Genomic DNA, 18,846 nt, shown 5'->3' with positions numbered 1-18,846 from the left:
TGTGTATAGTTTATGTGACGGACCCTCTGACTCGAGTAAATCTTAGGGGGCCGTTAATTGTGAAGCATGTTTAAAAAAAATATGATATAAGATTCTTCTACTTATTATTTTTCTTTCTAAAATAACATTTTTTTTATTATATTAGTAATAAATGAGTACAAGAATTGTTTGGTCTAATAGTATATTCCGTCAGATCAATTTATATTGATATGTTGTGTCTTATTTATTCATTGTTCTTGATTTTACGATTTATAGGAGTCTAGCAGAATCTACAAAAGCGGCTAAAACCTAAAACATATCAACAATCTTAGGTAGGTATATTATAAAACTACGCCAGACAAAATATCATCTTACAAACTATTTATTGAGCTCACGTACCAAGATTTTGCATTTTTTCGTACAAGTTTATAAAAAAAAATATTAACCATTTAACCTCTTTTAAAATGATTAAACACCTATATTACTTTTCAGAAAAAAAAATCTAATTCTATATCTAAAATATCACATTTCTAATAATAATAATAAACATTGCCACTAATTAAAAAAAAAATAGAACTAAAACCTCTTAGATAACATAATCCTTAAAAACTAAAATTAAAAACTTTAATTAAAATTATAATATTTAAGGACCCATTAACATAAAATTATTTACCTTTCCTTAGTCTGTGAAATTTCAACAATAAAAAGCACAACCTTGACACAACGCGTTTATAAAAATACAATAACAGATATGTTATACAACAGTTAATATTCAACAAATGTACAACTATTAATAATTCAACACAACAATTCAATAAATAGAGTTAATGTTTTATATATTTCACGCACACCACGATCTTTCTTTTATATAATTATCAAAACGTTTTTCCAAAAAAAATAACAGCTATACATATTATATCGATATATTTATTATTTATAAATATAATCAACGTTTGTCTTGATTTTTTCATTCATAATTATTAGTTTCTCTCTTGCTTCGCGTAAATTTCGCTCCACTTCTTATTTTTGACATTTAATGTGGTATTGCCAATTTTTATAAAGAATTTCTCTACATTGACATTTTGTTCTTTTGAAGAAGTTAAAGTTGAATAATTTATTTACTAGATAAAACAAAACGTAAATGTATCATAATATCATTCAAATGTATCAATAGTTATCATCATATCATAGAATCATCGTATCATAAGATACGATGATTTAATTGCAATATATTAAATATCAAATCTAAACTCATGTTTAAAGTGCCACACTATTATTCTGAAAATAAAAGTACTTATAAAAAAAATATCTTCAATTTCATACTTTCCAAAACTTTGGGGTACAATTGTTTTATTGTTTCTGGAAACACTAATTCGCGCATGCGCTGTTCATTTCAACATTCGCGCCAGATGTTTAGAGTTTTGGCAGTTTTATTGATTTTAGGCGTAACCCATTGAATACATCGAATAGCTTTGCTTCTACTTGACCTATTGACTGGACAATAAAAGCCCATCTTTCTAAATAAGAGATAATTGCCTACTCTAATCCACTTACGACCTGCGGTTTTTAATAAATAGTTCTTGGTTAAAGATTTGTTTACGAGTATATAAAATAGCTTAGAAAAACGAGTAAAAAATTTAGTTCCATAATGCAATATTGTATTATTAGTTTCAGGTATTTTACATCGTAGGATAGCCTGTAATACTTTAAATTAAGACACAACATCCTGAAAATATTTTAGAGAAACAATTTAAGAAAATCTATTCCTTTGTTTTGATTTGTATTTTTTAAACAACGGACCTAGTTTATAGTTACTAGAATAAGGCTGTAATATATTTAAATTTTTTAATTAATATTGTATAAAGATGCTTCAAAAATGTCGTAAAATAAGAAATCCGCACTAGTTTAATCGTTCATCTAAAATACATTAAAAACGCAGTGTGAGACGTCCCCCGGCCCGTTGGACCGACGATCTACGTATGATTGCCGGTGTAGGTTGGATGAGGATTGCGGAAAACTGGGATGTCTGGCGCGAACTTGTGGAGGCCTATGTCCAGCAGTGGACTGCAGTAGGCTGAGCTGACTGACTGACTGACTGACTGACTGACATTAAAAACTATTTTGTAAAAAACCTACACACTAGATTTTCATTTTACACAAATAAATTCAAATTACAAATGTTTATTTTTAAATTAAATGAAATATAATTTTTTTTTTTTTAAATATAAAATTAATTAATCAGAATTCTTTTCGTGTTAAAAATAGGATTCTGAGGTTACAGAGATATGAATCCGTGACCATTTTGACACAGATTGCGATACCCATTGCGCTAACAAGTCGTGATATAGAAGAATTTAAAAATATATCACTCTATTTCGTTAGAAAGTTAAAAACTTTATTCAAGGTCTTAAGCAACAAAATACACATGTAATACATAAATTTTTATACGATTACAATACTAATTGTACCCCGAATTTTCACGCGTTATTTCGGTAATTAATTGCTGTTTGTCAAATTAATTCGTCGTTATATTTAAATAAATGTACGAGTTTGTTAATTTTTAGTACTAATTAAGTTATTTATTATAAAATCTTTTATAATGCTTATATATTCTACTAACTTTATCTATCTATAACAGTTTTAACACAGACGATGCGTTCGCGCCTTGGTCATAGCAGTCCAATTGCCTATTATGTTAGTAGTCGCGCGTTTGATCTCCGTTTATTACAAATAAGAATATTGTCCCTACAGATAATTGCCATTGTCTGAACGTTTGGTTTTATTTTGAGAGAATTTTAAGAGCCTACTAAAGACTGTTGTATCTGGAGTTATGCAGTTTAAAATATAAGAACCTAATCAATCAAACAATATTTATATATATATATATATATATATATATATATATATATATATATATATATATATATTTAATAAAAATAAATAGACAAACACTTCACTTATTTTATGTACCTATATTGAAAATATATAAGAAACAGAATATATTAATAATCATAATATTAATCCGTATACCAAATAGAAATGCTATCAATGACCTCTCACTTGATCTGACAGTCCCAAACATTCGCTAAGGTCAAGGCAACATGGAAGTCAACAGTACTTGTCTCTGACTCACCGTCAGTCATTGTGTGATGTGCGGGCGCGCAGGTCTATAGTGACGTGAGTTGTATGTTTTTTATTTAAATTTAAGCGGTGTTGGTTTTTTTTAATTATTTTAATGGGATACTCAATTAAAATTACGCATTTTTATTGTTTTATTCTTATTTTTATTATTTATTCTAATGGTATTCGTGTGGACACTATTTGAGTTTTGTTGTTATTTTTTTATTGTATATGTTTTTTCGCGTGCGGTTTTGTTTTTGTTTGAATTATTATAGAAGTTTATTTAAAAAAAATCACACTTGATGTGAAGACGGATACAATCAAGTGATATTTTCTATTTGAAGGGTTTAACATTTATTTTTATACGTAATAAATATACCTATAATTTAATAGCGCATACATGTTTGTTTGAAATCTTTTCATTGATATCAATAGAGAACCAAAACTAGCGTTTTTTCTCGCGCGGATGCTTAAAGTTCTGATTGGTTATTTAGTGCTATTATATAGCTTATTATTTATTAAGTCAACTTTTGAATAAAGCATTTTTTTTAATGTAATTATTTAATCAAACTTATAGACATGATTTCTCATCTAAACTTATAAACGTATAAAAATAAAAAATAATTCACATAATTTTTAAAGGATTTAATGAACCAACCCCTGGACTCCACGGCTTCTTTCTAACGTTAGAGTTGAGGTTGAGAAGGTGATTTATTTGCGTAGCTGTGAATTTTACATTTTTTCACATTCTTTCAGATTCAAACGAATTATATCAAAATTCTGGTTTTTGAGCAAAAGCACAGATAAATAGATTATAGGTATCGTTCGTAAAGATAAACATATACAATACGGAGACCCTATACTATTAGAAGTATTGTTACGATCGTTATTTAAACAAATATATCTGTACACACTATATAGTTTAAGTAATTCAAAAATTTATAGATCTATTTTAACAGTTCATTGATTGATTAATCCTAAACAAGTTTATACTAACTGTCCCAGCTAATTTCACATCTTCATTTTCTTTGTGAATATCTTAATTTTTTTTCATATAAATCCTTTCCCGGCAAAAACTAACACAAATTGAAAATTATAAAATTTTGTGCTGACGTTCGGAATTTCCCACTGAGCTAAGTACAGCAGGATACATCCTGCTCAAAATGTGGAGTAAGTCGTGTAGGGAAGTACCCCAACATCACAGAAACAGCTAAATAATACAGCTTTCAAATGTTGTGTTCCTGGGGTGAGTGAGGTGACCAGAGCTCCTGCAGAGGCAGAGATATTGCAAGCGTCTATAGGCTATGGTAAGCGCTTACCATCACGTGGGTCATAGTCTTGTTTGCCGAACTAGTAATATATATAAATAAATAAATATTGCCTTTTCTTATACTATATGTATTTACATTAGTAACAATTTATTTGTCTAATTTGCATGTTATACATTAACAATACTCCTATCTGCTAGACTTTTAGGTATTCTATTCATATGCTAGTCCAAATTTAAAGCGAATAATTTTCCTTAAAATTGTGACCCATTCGGATTTCTAACGAACATACTCATAAACAAAATTACTTCTCCAACATAAATACTTTTTTATAAAAACAAAAATTATATATTTTTCACAAAATGCCACATATCGCATAAAATAATATCAATTTTTTTTTTTAAATAATAACATAGGTATAAATTTCTGTGCTTACATTATTTTCTATACATAACTGAAATTTTCTGTAATTTGTTCCTCAGCTGAGCAAAGACCTCACCTTATATATAAAAAGAACGATTTAATTTCAATCCGCCTATCCCTACTCCACTAATTCAAAACTTCATGACATATTTGTTGTAAACGGGATCGAAGTTACGGGGATTTAAATATTACATATGACACAGAGTAGAGACATAATGCCTCATGGAAAGAAAATGTCATTAATAAAAATATCGAATTGAACCACCGACTAACGGTGTTAATTAACCTGTCACGATCACTACTAAGGAACAGAAACCGTTTTTTTAAACATTTACAAAGATAAATGTACATTTAATTATCAATATTTAAAAATACCCTCCTTTATTTCTAGTAAATTCTTTTTTTATATTTTTTTAATTACGTATAACCTATCCTTAATAACTTTAATAATAAGGTTATTCTAGATTCTCTGTTATTTCTATTCCTTTATAATTTATCAGTAAGTTATAATGAATGATTTAATCTACTCGTTAACTCGTTATTAAAACATTTGTATTCGTAATTTCATAATGGCCGCCTTTTCTTAAATTTTTAAACAGCTGGTATACTCGTAGTTGTTTTCACAACTGACATGAAATAACATTACTTAAAACATAATGAAATTGATTGCAACATGTTTTTTACCAAAAATAATTTCCATAATCTGATCTGTTGATCAAGATTAAAGTGTGAAACAATACAATTAAAATTTTAATTAATCTGTAATAATTTAAAAGAAATATTCTGTTTTTTTTTCGATTTTTAACCTCAAATTATTATTTACTCTAATTTTGTTAATTAACGTGTAGTTACTCAAGAAACTTTACAAAGAATAATATAAAATGTACTACTTTTTTTATCCTCAAAAGTTGATGAAGTTTATTATTTTTACCTTTTCGACCTCTTTTCGTTTTACTCAATTGCATGACATTGGTGAATATTATAATTATGTCCTCATTTAGCACCATCGAAAGCCTTTAAGCCTAATGAATACTTAAAAAAATATGGCAGTTTACGTACTGCGAGAATTCCCCAAGAATGGGTTGCAGGACCACTAAAAATTGACAAATAATTATTACGATTGTCCAGTCGAGCTGGTGGTTTCAACCTTCTTATCATATCTCTGATATCCGTTGAATCATTTATTTATTTATTTTTTGTCACTAATTATTATTTAATTACCTTTTACACAGATTAGGAATAATAGCTGGCGGTTTCAACCTTCTTCTCATATTTCTGATATGCGTTGAATTAATTTTAGTTTTTTTTTGTCATTAATTATTTCAATCATCTTTTACACAGGTTAAGAATAATACATATGAGAACAAAAAATACGACAAAATAAAATAACATAGCAAATACCAATTTCAATAACAAATACGCTAGCTAACCCTTAGCGAAAAAGGCCTTTATTTTTTAATTTATTATTAAACTAAATTAGTGCTTATGGACAACATCTAGGTCTTATTTTGTCATCATAGTCGTTGATCTGGCATTGTTTAATATTCCACACAAAGTATATTTATTTTGCATGTTACGTTCACTTTCAAAGCATTGTCACGGGCATCACGGTTTAGAACGGTACAGTCCTTTAATGTTCCGTGTCATTGGCATACCGTATTATGAAGATATAATCGTGTGATTAAGCTAGTCGTAAACTTGTTTTTATATACGTAGTAACTTAACGGCTTCTTTCAGTAACAATGACATCATCCATTATTTCGTAAATGTCACTGACTCGTCTGAAATTGTCATATTCGTGGGAAGTAACGGTAATACTCTAAATGACAATAATTTAGGACGTTGACACATAAATATGTATAAAATTTTGAGTAATACAATATGATTGCGTTAATCAAAAGTCTTCACGACACACTTTAAGCTAGCTGTTTGGTCCTCAAAATATTTTTTTTAAGGAGTAACTGTTAGATTTCTTGTCCGTTCTTCTTAGCAGAATATACATAATTCTTTATTTATAACTAGGTCGGCAAACAAGCGCACGGCTCACCTGATGGTAGGCGATTACCATAGCTTATAGACGTCTGCAATACCAAAAGCATCGCTAGCGCGTTGCCAACTCTATCCTCAATTCCTCCAAGAGCTCTGGTCACCTTACTCGCCAACAGGAACTCAACACTGATTGTATATTTAGCGTATTATTTTGCTGTAATCTTCTGTAAGGTCGAGGTACTACCCCAGTCGCGCTGCTCCGTATTTTGAGTAGGAAATTTCTGTTTTAGGTATAGCTTTACCATAACTATAATCAATTAAAATATTTGGATTTTGTAAATTGGTAGTTTGTTACAATTTAATCTCAGGGAGCGACTAATTTTAAATTGGAGAATAATCCTCCCCATACATTTTTATGCTAGTCCTCTAACCAAAGGTTTCCTTAAAGAGATCGCTATGTTAGCAATAAGGCCGCTTTTTGTATCTGATTGTTTAATTTTTATTATATGTTTATGTTTTGTATTAGTGTGCAAAAAGTATAAATAAATAAAAAGGAATCCTAAATTCATGTTACTCTAGCGGAAAATTGAAACGTTCAAAAATTTTATTTTTCCATTCAACTGTTCAACACTATTAGTAACTACAATTATTAGAATAATGCTAATAGGTTGCGGATTCCGTTCCCGATTATCACCAATATTTTTATAGCTTATTGAGACTATTGTTGGTATGAGTGTTTGTCTTTGGGATGTATTTTGTGTGTTTTGGTTCCTTGACACAACCTTGCGTAAGGTGCTTAGATAGAACAAAATAATATAATATTTATAGATATTCAGACTTTATTTGTGTGACGTTAAGCAGTAATTCATAATTTAAATTTTGTTAAGTAAATAAAGCACGATATCCCTTTTAAGATTACTATAAAGATAATATTCTATGGGATTTATTGTATACTAACTGTTGTAACTTATTTGAAATAATGAAATGATTATTCATAACACACTCATTTGAATATATCGATACGTCATATTAACATTCATTCATTTGTAAATAAACACATATACAACACAGAGATCCTTCTAGATTATTCGAAAGAAATATTAAACAATCATGAGCTATAGAGTACCAATTACTTATTAGAAATAAATCAGAAACTGATTGCGAAATGTTAATACTTTTAAATCAAAGCGAGAATTTATTACGTCTGCTGTTACGAGATAAAAACTGTGAAACAAATTATATTATAGCGCATCCGACACGCATTTTCCGGTAAATGATGAAATTTCTGACCTAATAACAATTATTTTACTGTTCGATTTTTATTATATTACATTAAATTATTATTATTTTCACATTAAAAACAAATATTTTAATATTTTTAAACAATAACATCTCAAAAATACGTGAAAAGTCACTTATTCTTGCGTACTGTGTATGTCCAATTAGCGTAAAATAGTTAAATAATTGATCAACTTCTTTACCATATTATAAACAATAATTTAATCCGTCACAAAACCATCTTATTTGTCGAATAACAAAAAAAAACATTACAAAAAAAATTATACAAGGTTTCCAAAAACCCAGTGTCCATACTTTTGAAGTAGAGGTAGGACCAACTTTATCAATAAAAAAATCTTAAGAGACCTTAAAAACTCAAAACTCCATTATGTTTAAGAATATATACAGCCGCAATACAATAAAAAAAGTGGTCGCAAACATATCTTGAACAAAAAACTTCTTGAGAAAAGGGTGTCTAGTGCCTTCATTAAAATTAATTTAAGTATCGCTTTATCTAACGTCTCCAAATCCATGTATATGGAAAAAAATAAACAAATTGTAAAAAAGAAAACTGTCAGGTTTTTTTTTCATTGGCTTAAGTGATTGACTTAAATAATTGTTGTAGTTCACAATATTCTCGAACCCCAAGCATAGCCCGTTCCATTGCACGCTGAGCGACTTTAAACTTGTGGACCAGTCCCTTCGTCAGTGTCCACATCTCGGATCCGTATGTTAACACAGGCAGGACGCATTGCTCGAAGACTTTTGTCTTCAAGCATTGCGGAATCTTCGAAGTGAAGAATCGACGAAGTCTGCCAAACGCCGCCCAGCCCAACCGAATCCTCCTATCAGCCTCCTTCTCGAAGTTGTTGCGGCCTAGTTGGATAGTATGGCCCAGGTAAATATAATCCTGAACAACTTCGAGAAGGGTACCATCGACCGATACCGGTATCGGTATGACTTGGTTGTTAAACATAACTTTCGTCTTATCCAAGTTCATACAGAGACCGACACGTCGCGTCGGGAGGACTCGTTTAGGCCGTTAGGTCGTTAGGTCGTTTAATACCTATTAAGTAAGTAATCTTAGCTTAATCTAAAGCTGTGTGGCTACGGCACTAAAGAATTTAGCCACCCCCTCTCTTCCCGTGGGTGTCGTAAGAGGCGACTAAGGGATAACAAGGTTCCACAACCACCTTGGAACTTAAGAAGCCGACCGATGGCGGGATAACCATCCAACTGCTGGCTTTGATACACAGGCCGAAGACGGGCAGCAGCGTCTTCGGTGCGACAAAGCCAGTACTGCGGTGACCAACCCGCCTGCCCAGCGTGGTGACTATGGGCAAAACACATGAGTTCACGTTATTTGTGGCGTAAACTTGTGGAGGCCTATGTCCAGCAGTGGACTGTATAGGCTGTAATGATGATGATGATGATGAAGTAAGTAATCTTAATATATATAAATCTCGTGTCACAATGTTTGTCCTCAATGGACTCCTAAACTACTTAACCGATTTTAGTCAAATTTGCACACCGTGTGCAGTTTGATCCAACTTAAAAGATAGGCTATATTTTATTTTGATATATTATGTTATTATTATATTTCAGAAAAAAATAAGGTGATACGAAGTTCGCCAGGTCAGCTAGTATTATAATATAAATAATTGCATTCAATTAGCCGTAACAGTACAATCATATATATTATGACTATTGAATTTAACATAAAATATAAAAATCTCGTTTAATATGGCTAGCAAGTATAAGTGTAATTAAGAGAAATAGGCAATAGATTATTTACCTAACGACTAGCGATTAGCGATAATTGTCGCAATTGTGCAGATATCGCGCGATCGATCTTTCGATGTCAGTGAAAACAATCTTACGTAATTTATCCATTACTAATTAAAAAAGAAAAGCAAATTAAGAGAAATAATAATAATTGGAACTAAAATTTAATTTACCACACTAACACCGTCGTTTGCTTGAACATCTTTAAATTTCAGTTAAACCAAGATGCTTATATGCTGTCGAAATATTTGAGCATTGGAGTTCAGTTCTTAAATATTTTTTTTAAGAGATAACTCCTCGCCTTTTTGCCTCCACTATTGACAATATGCTTAGTGCATTTTTTTGTCCAGAGAATTGGCATAGCAGTGAATAGGGAAATGCTGCCAGCATTCTTGGCACTATTTCACGAGGACATGATTTGTACCGTAACTATCTGTAAATACTTTGTTCTTAAGTTATGAATTGTAAATATGTATAGCATTGTAAAATTTCGAAATAAAAAAGACATTTATTTTTACTATCGCTAAGTTACAACATAAAAGTATAAAATTAATAATAAAAAGCAACAAAAATAATTACTATTTCAACTTTATTAGTATTATTAAAGACTTTTTTATTGTTTATTATTAAATACTTTATAAATGTTGTTTACAAAACCAGGCATGTTTCTGTTTTGTTAGCCAAAATGTGATAAACGTTAATTAATTGCATAATTGATACAAATTTGATAATAATTTTCACACGGTAATGACTGTGTGTTGCGTAACCTTGGTTTTGTCGAATTATGTCACTACCTATGACTTATATGGTTATCTTCCATAGTCTAAAAGGGCAGAAACATTATGATATATACAGATTAAAAAATGAAAAAATATGATATATAGTGATTGTAGACGTGGTTTTGCATCAATACGTGTATCTTAATTACTTTTTAAAGTATTGTTTTGTGTATTAGAATCGCAGTCAACAACTGTGAGTTTATACCACAGCATTACATAAAACAAGGTAAAAAATCGCAGAGGGTAGTGAATTCCAATATTATCTACGTACCTACTAGGCTACTACATATGACCAATGTGGTAGTAACAAATAAATTTGAAGACTTATGTATAAAGATTTATTACATGCAACTATGGACTATTTCAATATCTCTACCATCCATACCATTTGAATCTCGCGATAAGCTTTTTTACCATGTAAATTGTGTAATGACTGTATATGATAATAGTAAAAGTTTTAAAGGAAAAGTTTATTTTATTATTTCTAGCGCATTTGAAATAAAAACTTGGTTTTTAAAACGTTATTACTTTTATTTATTTAATATTATGTTGTCTAATCAAATGTGATATGAGAGAACTTTGTCTTACGTCCAACTGAGGGCAATTTGAGGTAACATACAACAGGCGTTATATTGTGATATCGTCTTTAAAAGTACAAGATAAGATATTAATGAAATTATTCAGACTAGCCTAACTTAAAATATAAGATATATTTTATTTCGATTAATGAAAGCAATATTTTATTGCAAAAAAAATGCCAATACATAGTTCGCCGGGTCAGCTAGTAAAAACATGAAACAGTTGTTAGTCTGTAACGAGGTATCGCTAATTGCTCAAATGATAATAGTCTGATTGAGTATGTATTGAAACTAATTTCGAATTAGCATTACTTGACGTCATTGAATATAGATTACTTTTTAGTACTCTGTAGCTTTAGACTTCAAGGTTAAATAGATATTTGAAAAGAGTATTTGATTAGAGTAAACTTCAATTATGGGTAAAAAGTATTCATTGCTCATTGTTTATAATGTAAGGATTTATTCGCGCTTTTGTGAAACAAAATATAGCCTATATAAATACTTCTCTTTTTATTCTAATGATGGAAGAATTACTCATTATTTGTGGTAGGTTTATATTACTTATTAAAAAAATTTGTGATATTTTTTTTATGAAAATAAAATTTCATAATATTGTTAATTTGCCATATAATTTTATAATTGAAATGAAATAGCACAAATGTTTAAATCATATGTTGTTATGCATATCATAAATATTTCATAATTTCGAAATCCTTATAGATGTTACAGAAACTATTTACACATGGATTTTATTGTATAATTTTTATAAAAATTCGATTATTATTCGTCGTCCGTCCGTCATCACCCCCGAACTCTTTAGACAGGTCTGCTTTCTGAAACCATAAATATCATTTAAAAGAAAATCATAATACCTTAAATAGCTTCTCAAAAAAACTTCTCAACTCTAGAGTCAATAGATTAACACAATATAATACTATACTATACTATACTTTATTGTGTTAATCTATTTAAAACTAACAGCTGCGAATATAAATAGCGTTCAAACTTTCAAATATCAAGGCAATAATGAGTATTGGAGCAGAGTTCTATCTTACTTATTGTTGAGTACAAAAAGCTTATACGGAATAAAATGTTTTCTATAACACGTCATACATTATAATATTGTGGGTTTCTTATAGTATTATAAGATTTCACAAGACATATTAACGGAAAACCTTAGTAGGGGAAAAACACAAAATTAAAAATAAAATATAATATATAACTTCTTCTTAATTAGGAAAATATTGGCCGCAATGACTTAGCTGGAGTAACGTCATATAATTTTTTCACCTTTTATATTTGATTACATTATTATATATTGTTTTCTAATGTTTACGGGAATTTTACTCATTTAATGAAACACTTTTTTTTTCGGATTCGGATTAACTTTTGATTCCCGACATTTCGGATACTTTACAGCAACCATGGTCACGGGAGGGTTCAGGGTTCAGGGTTCACGGGTCCGAAACGTCGGGAATCAAAAGTTAATAATAAACCACGATAAAATCCGAAAAAAAAAGTGTTACATTATTATATTATATTTTGTTATATTTTGCTAAAAAAAAAAAAAAAAATCGAATAGTTTCCGGGAAAACCCTAAAATCAGCGCATTTGTTTTTCCCATACAAACGTTTTCTAACTAAAATATAGAGTCAATTTGAACTTTATTTCTATTCAATAAAGTACATGTTAAATGATATATTAGGGCGATTTTACGTAAGTTATTAATGATTAAATTGATCTTAATCGCAGACCGCATTTTAATTTAATTTACATACAGTAAAAATGGTATTAACTAGCTATTTCACATTACTTATTATATTCTTGCGGGGGCGTTAAAAATGGCAAATTCCCGTTTTTAAACTATAGTTCCTATCAACCCCAAATTTGGTACGAATCTCCTATATATTATGTAGAAATGATCAATGAGCGGATTTTAGGATAACTCATCCCCAATAAGGATTGCGTGGGTGAGCGTTAACAATGAAAATTTTAAATGTATGTAACTCCGAAACTACTGAGCCAATTTTTATCAAATTTTTTAAGCGTCTGTAATTTGGTCCAACTTGGAGATTAGGTAGCTTTTATCTCAATTAGACCCGAAAGGTGGCGCTGCTATTGGTATGTAACTCCGAAACTACTGAGCCAATTGTTATCAATTTTTTTAAGCATCTGTAATTTGGTCTAACTTGGGAGATTGGGCAGTTTTTATCTCAATTAGACCCGAAAGGTGGCGCTGCTATTGGTATGTAACTCCGAAACTACTGAGCCAATTTTTATCAAATTTTTTAAGCATCTGTAATTTCGTCCAACTTGGAGATTAGGTAGTTTTTATCTCAATTAGACCCGAAAGGTGGCGCTGCTATTGGTATGTAACTCCGAAACTACTGAGCCAATTTTTATCAAATTTTTTAAGTATCTGTAATTTGGTCCAACTTGGGAGATTGGGTAGTTTTTATCTCAATTAGACCCGAAAGGTGGCGCTGCTATTGGTATGTAACTCCGAAACTACTGAGCCAATTGTTATCAATTTTTTTAAGCATCTGTAATTTGGTCTAACTTGGGAGATTGGGCAGTTTTTATCTCAATTAGACCCGAAAGGTGGCGCTGCTATTGGTATGTAACTCCGAAACTACTGAGCCAATTTTTATCACATTTTTTAAGCATCTGTAATTTGGTCCAACTTGGGAGATATGGTAATTTTTATCTCAATTGGACCCGAAAGGTGGCGCTGCTCTTGGTATGTAACTCCGAAACTACTGAACCAATTTTTATAAAAAAATTTACACATATATAATTTGGTCCAACTTGGGAGATATGGTAGTTTTTATCTCAATTGGATCCGGTAGGTGGCGCTGCTATCTGTATGTAGCTCCGAAACTATCAAATTTTGTAAGCATCTGTAATTTGGTCTAATTTGGAAGATATGGTAGTTTTTATCTCTATTGGACCCGGTAGGTGGCGCTGCTATCGGTAAGTTAGCTATCAAATTTGGTAGCTGTTTTACGGGCAGGACAACGTCTGCCGGGTGCGCTAGTAAATAAATAATTTTGGTTACGTAAGAATGTCGCTAATATTTACGAAACATTTTAGCCAATTTATGTATCTTATTTTAATTTTAATCACCAAAATAATATTAAAAATACATAACTTTTCTCAAGCAGTAGAACAAATCAATAAATAAATTAAGTTAATAATGTTGTTAATAAGTTAATATCTCAATAAATAAAAATAAAAATATCTTAATCATTCGATTGGTGACGCGCAATAACTACCTAATGGAGTTGTAGCAAATGCGGAAAACCGAGGTCAAATAAAATAAGGATATTAAATAAAACCAATGATAATTATGTTCACATAATCAGTGTAATACATTGACATTAATCTTAATAAATCTAATATTTATGTTCTTATTATGTTAGCTTCTATCAAGTATCGGCGTTCCTCTGATACTTGACCAACGCAAATACTGGGTACACGCAGTCTACATTTTGCGACCTAGTGCATACTTTTAAAGTTATTTTAGCGTACAATTAAAAATGCTAATCAACCTCGCTTATCCACTGTGTTGATACACTATTCTTATACTAGGACATTTACTTAAACTACTTAAATGTACTTTAGAGCTGCAGTTTCAATATAAAATTTTATCTAAATAGATGTAATTTACTTAAATGTCAACACTTTTTTAGTGTTTCATGCTATTATTTATTATTATTAAGGTGACCTTACAAAGATTAAAATAATCCAATTGTTAATATTTTATTTTATTATTTATCTATAGCAATAATGAAACATAACCAGGTTCACACGGTGCAATATTTAATAAATAAAATAGTAATCGCGCATAATGCAAAACTACACTTTAAGTTTATTTATTTTATCGCACCTGTGACTGACTGTTTTTTTAAAGCATTGTTACTAGTCTCGTAGCAACGTATTTCAACAGAGATTTTCATACAAAAATAGCACTTCTCTTTGACATAAATATCGGACTTATTAAATTCTCCTTAACTACGAAATGAAACAATTTCGAAGACAAGACAAAGCCATTGATTAGTAATTTCGTTCTCAAGTAGTTCACTTTCAAATTAATATGCTGTCTTATAAATAATATTAAATAAACAATTAGTAACTAAATATTATGATAACACAGCTAAGTATCACCTTCAGAGTACTAGCAGCATTTTCCTTTAAAAAATACATATTTATTATCAGCGAGAAGACATTGAAATGTGAAGTTCAAGTGCTTAGATTGTTAATAGTTGACTATATTATATGTAATAATGATGATAAACTGATATATTATAAACTATACAATAGAGATAAGGTCGTATTTGAATCTATACATCATTCGATTTTTTTAATTTTCTTTTACAAACCATGTTCTGAGAACGACAAAAAATAATTATCCAATTTGGTACAGTTCCTTGGAATTTAAACACGTACATATACATCGAGAATTAATTTTTATTTATACAGATGAGAGAACTATTTGAGTATTTATTTTTTAAACATTTTTTTTTGAATATCATATCAAAAATTGACCGCTCCAGCGGGGTTCGAACCCGCGTCTCCGACGTACCGTGTCGGCGCTCTAGCCAATTAAGCTATGGAACGATACACCCGCTCGAGCGAAATTTTCGATATGATAATTTTAAATTACGGTTTAAGCGAACCGTGGCGCCGTCTATAGTGAGCTCTTTCCGTACGGGGTACCGTACTAACCCGTACGGGTTTCTGTAAAGAGCTCACTATAGACGGCGCCACGGTTCGCTTAAACCGTAATTTAAAATTATCATATCGAAAATTTCGCTCGAGCGGGTGTATCGTTCCATAGCTTAATTGGCTAGAGCGCCGACACGGTACGTCGGAGACGCGGGTTCGAACCCCGCTGGAGCGGTCAATTTTTGATATGATATTCAAAAAAAAATGTTTAGAATTCCTAATGTGGGTAACACAAAAATAAAAATCTTAGATATTTATTTTTTGTATTTTTTTGCATCCGTCAAAAGTAAATAATACATAGAATTTTTATGAATTATTTACAGTTCAAATTTCACACCGACGTAAAAATGTTCCTTGCGACGAATTTCGATATAAGCGTCGTAAATCCATGGTCTACAGCATATTTTACGACGCGAACCATAATATACTGATATTGAAGAATAAATATGCTATGAAGGCTTTTACCTTTAAAATGCCTATGTTGACACATATTGTGATGCGGCGGGCTTGCAGTAAGGATAACAAGTTATATCCGTAGTCGCTTATCTTCTATATATATAAAAATCAATTGCTGTTCGTTTGTCTCGCTAAATCTCGAGAATGTCTGGACCAGTTTGGCTAATTTTGATCTTGAAATATTTGTGTAAATTTAGGAAAGGTTTCAACGGTGAGTAACATAAATAAAAAGTTACGGAAAATAGTAAAAACGACAATTTAATTTTAGAATACAAAATTTTCCTAGGTGTGAAAAATTTGATGTGTTTTGTCAAAAAAAATATCACTCGGTAGTTAAATGTTTATAGGCGCGTACAGAAAGTCTTTTGTCAATATTTTTCACAAATATACGTAGACGATACGAAGTGCACCGGGTCATCTAGTATCTTATAAAATGATAGGCTTAATTGACGCTTTCTAATTAATATAATAACATTGTCATGCTTTTTTTTCTATGGATATGTTTATGATGATTGATTCTCAGTAGCAAACGGTACCTATTATGAGACCATCAGCGTTTCTCGACTAGAAAAAAGGTCAGGCTCAACCAGATCATGTATCTGGATCGGATCAGGATAGAATGAGGCATGCCAGATCCGGCAAGCTCTATCAGGACCAGGTCTGGTCTAGACAAGGATAGCCTGACGTAAAATATAATCAAGTATGGTAAGGCATACTGGATCAGGACCCGTTCCGGAGCAGATAAGGATAGCCTGATGTAAAATATAATAAGTATGGTAAGGCATACTGGACCAGGACCCAGCCCGGTCCAGATAAAAATAGCCTGATGTAAAATATAATCAAGTATGGTAAGGCATACTGGATCAGGACCCGTTCCGTTCCAGATAAGGATAGCCTGATGTAAAATATAATAAGTATGGTAAGGCATAACTGCATCAGGACCAGGTCTGATCCAGATCAGGATAGCCTGAAAGAAATTACGCGAACTGAGCCTGAATCGTGCTATCGATGTTTTTAAGCGCACTTAATATATATACAGTTATCAGGACAGTCTTGCAGGGAGTCCATTTCTACACAGTGGAGCAGTCGTAAGTAGTAGGAAGTAGTTAATTAGTAGTAAATGAATAGAAATTAATAAATAAAATTTAATTAATAATATAAAAATAAATAAAAATAATTGATATTTAAATTAAAAACAAAAATAAATAATACATTGGGAAAAATAAACGAAAACAAATATAACAATAATTATATTAAGCGACAAATTTATAATATCAATTCACTTTTTTTATTAAATAATTTTTTAAGAATATATATATATATATATATATATATATATATATATATATATATATATATATATATATATATACACTAGCTGACCTGGCGAACTCCGTATCACCTTATTTTTTTCTGAAATATAATAATAACATAATATATTAAAATAAAATATAGCCTATCTTTTAAGTTGGATCAAACTGCACACGGTGTGCAAATTTGACTAAAATCGGTTAAGTAGTTTAGGAGTCCATTGAGGACAAACATTGTGACACGAGATTTATATATATTAAGATTTGTGTTTTTTTAAAAGGACCGGACCGGGCATACCCGACCCAGACCAGGCAAGGTATGTAACGTAGATGATTGATCTGGACCCGATCAGGATATCTCATCTCATCCTGATCAGGTCCAGACTTTTCTGCGTTACATACCTTATTCGGTCCAGATCGAGCATGCCCGGACCGGTCCTGCTAAGGAACACGAAAAAATTTCTACTCGGGTTGATAGTTGATAAGATTTAGTTACAGTCCAGTATGTAGGTGGCAGACCTGGTCTGTGATATTTGTGAATCGTACAACCAACGCGTATAAAAATGGTAAAAGGCGAAAAGAGATAAAATTAAAAATAAAACGATGATAAAAGAAATCCATAGTAAAACCATAATTATCGTTTTGTGTGACATATTGTTTAAGTCTCCGTTTGAAAACAATGATCGAGTCTGCGACCTTTACATGAACTGGCAAGTTATTGAATAGCTATGCTCCTTCAAATGTTATTGCTCTTTTCCCATAATTGGTTCTAGTTTTAGGTGTGACTAGCTTATTGTGTCGTCTGAGTGATCCTGGCATTTCTTTGTGTCTAATAAATTTAATTTGAGTTTGAATTTTTTTAGTAAGGATTTTATAAATCAAGACAAGAGTATTTTGAGATTTAAATGAAAATCATCAAAATTGGTCTACGTAACTACTAAAAGTTCTGAGGTAACGTGCATTAAAAAAAAAAGAATCGAATTGAGAACCTCCTCCTTTTTCGGACGTCGGTTAGTAAAACTAGGGTTTTTATACATATAAATGGAATAATAAATAATTATAGACACAAAATATTATTAAAACTACAAGGTATTTTTTTAATGTTATTATAATGTATTTTAGTGCTATAATGTAAATGCTTGTGTAAAAATAT

The 18,846-nt window shown here is 30.7% G+C and overlaps 1 protein-coding gene across 1 annotated transcript in view; it reads left to right on the top strand.

The window, feature by feature from the left end:
• Nucleotides 1-3,121: 3,121 nt before the first annotated feature.
• The window catches only part of LOC123663356, a 33,367-nt gene continuing 17,642 nt past the window's right edge, over nucleotides 3,122-18,846 (top strand). Inside the window, exon 1 of the mRNA XM_045598046.1 lies at nucleotides 3,122-3,156. The gene's annotated coding sequence lies outside the window, so the exon portion shown is untranslated. The remainder of the gene's footprint in view (nucleotides 3,157-18,846) is intronic.

The sequence above is a fragment of the Melitaea cinxia genome, chromosome 20, assembly GCF_905220565.1.
Source record: "Melitaea cinxia chromosome 20, ilMelCinx1.1, whole genome shotgun sequence".
Classification (NCBI taxonomy): domain Eukaryota; kingdom Metazoa; phylum Arthropoda; class Insecta; order Lepidoptera; family Nymphalidae; genus Melitaea; species Melitaea cinxia.
Note: the sequence above shows the minus strand (reverse complement) of the source record. Positions and strands in the feature narration are given on the sequence as shown.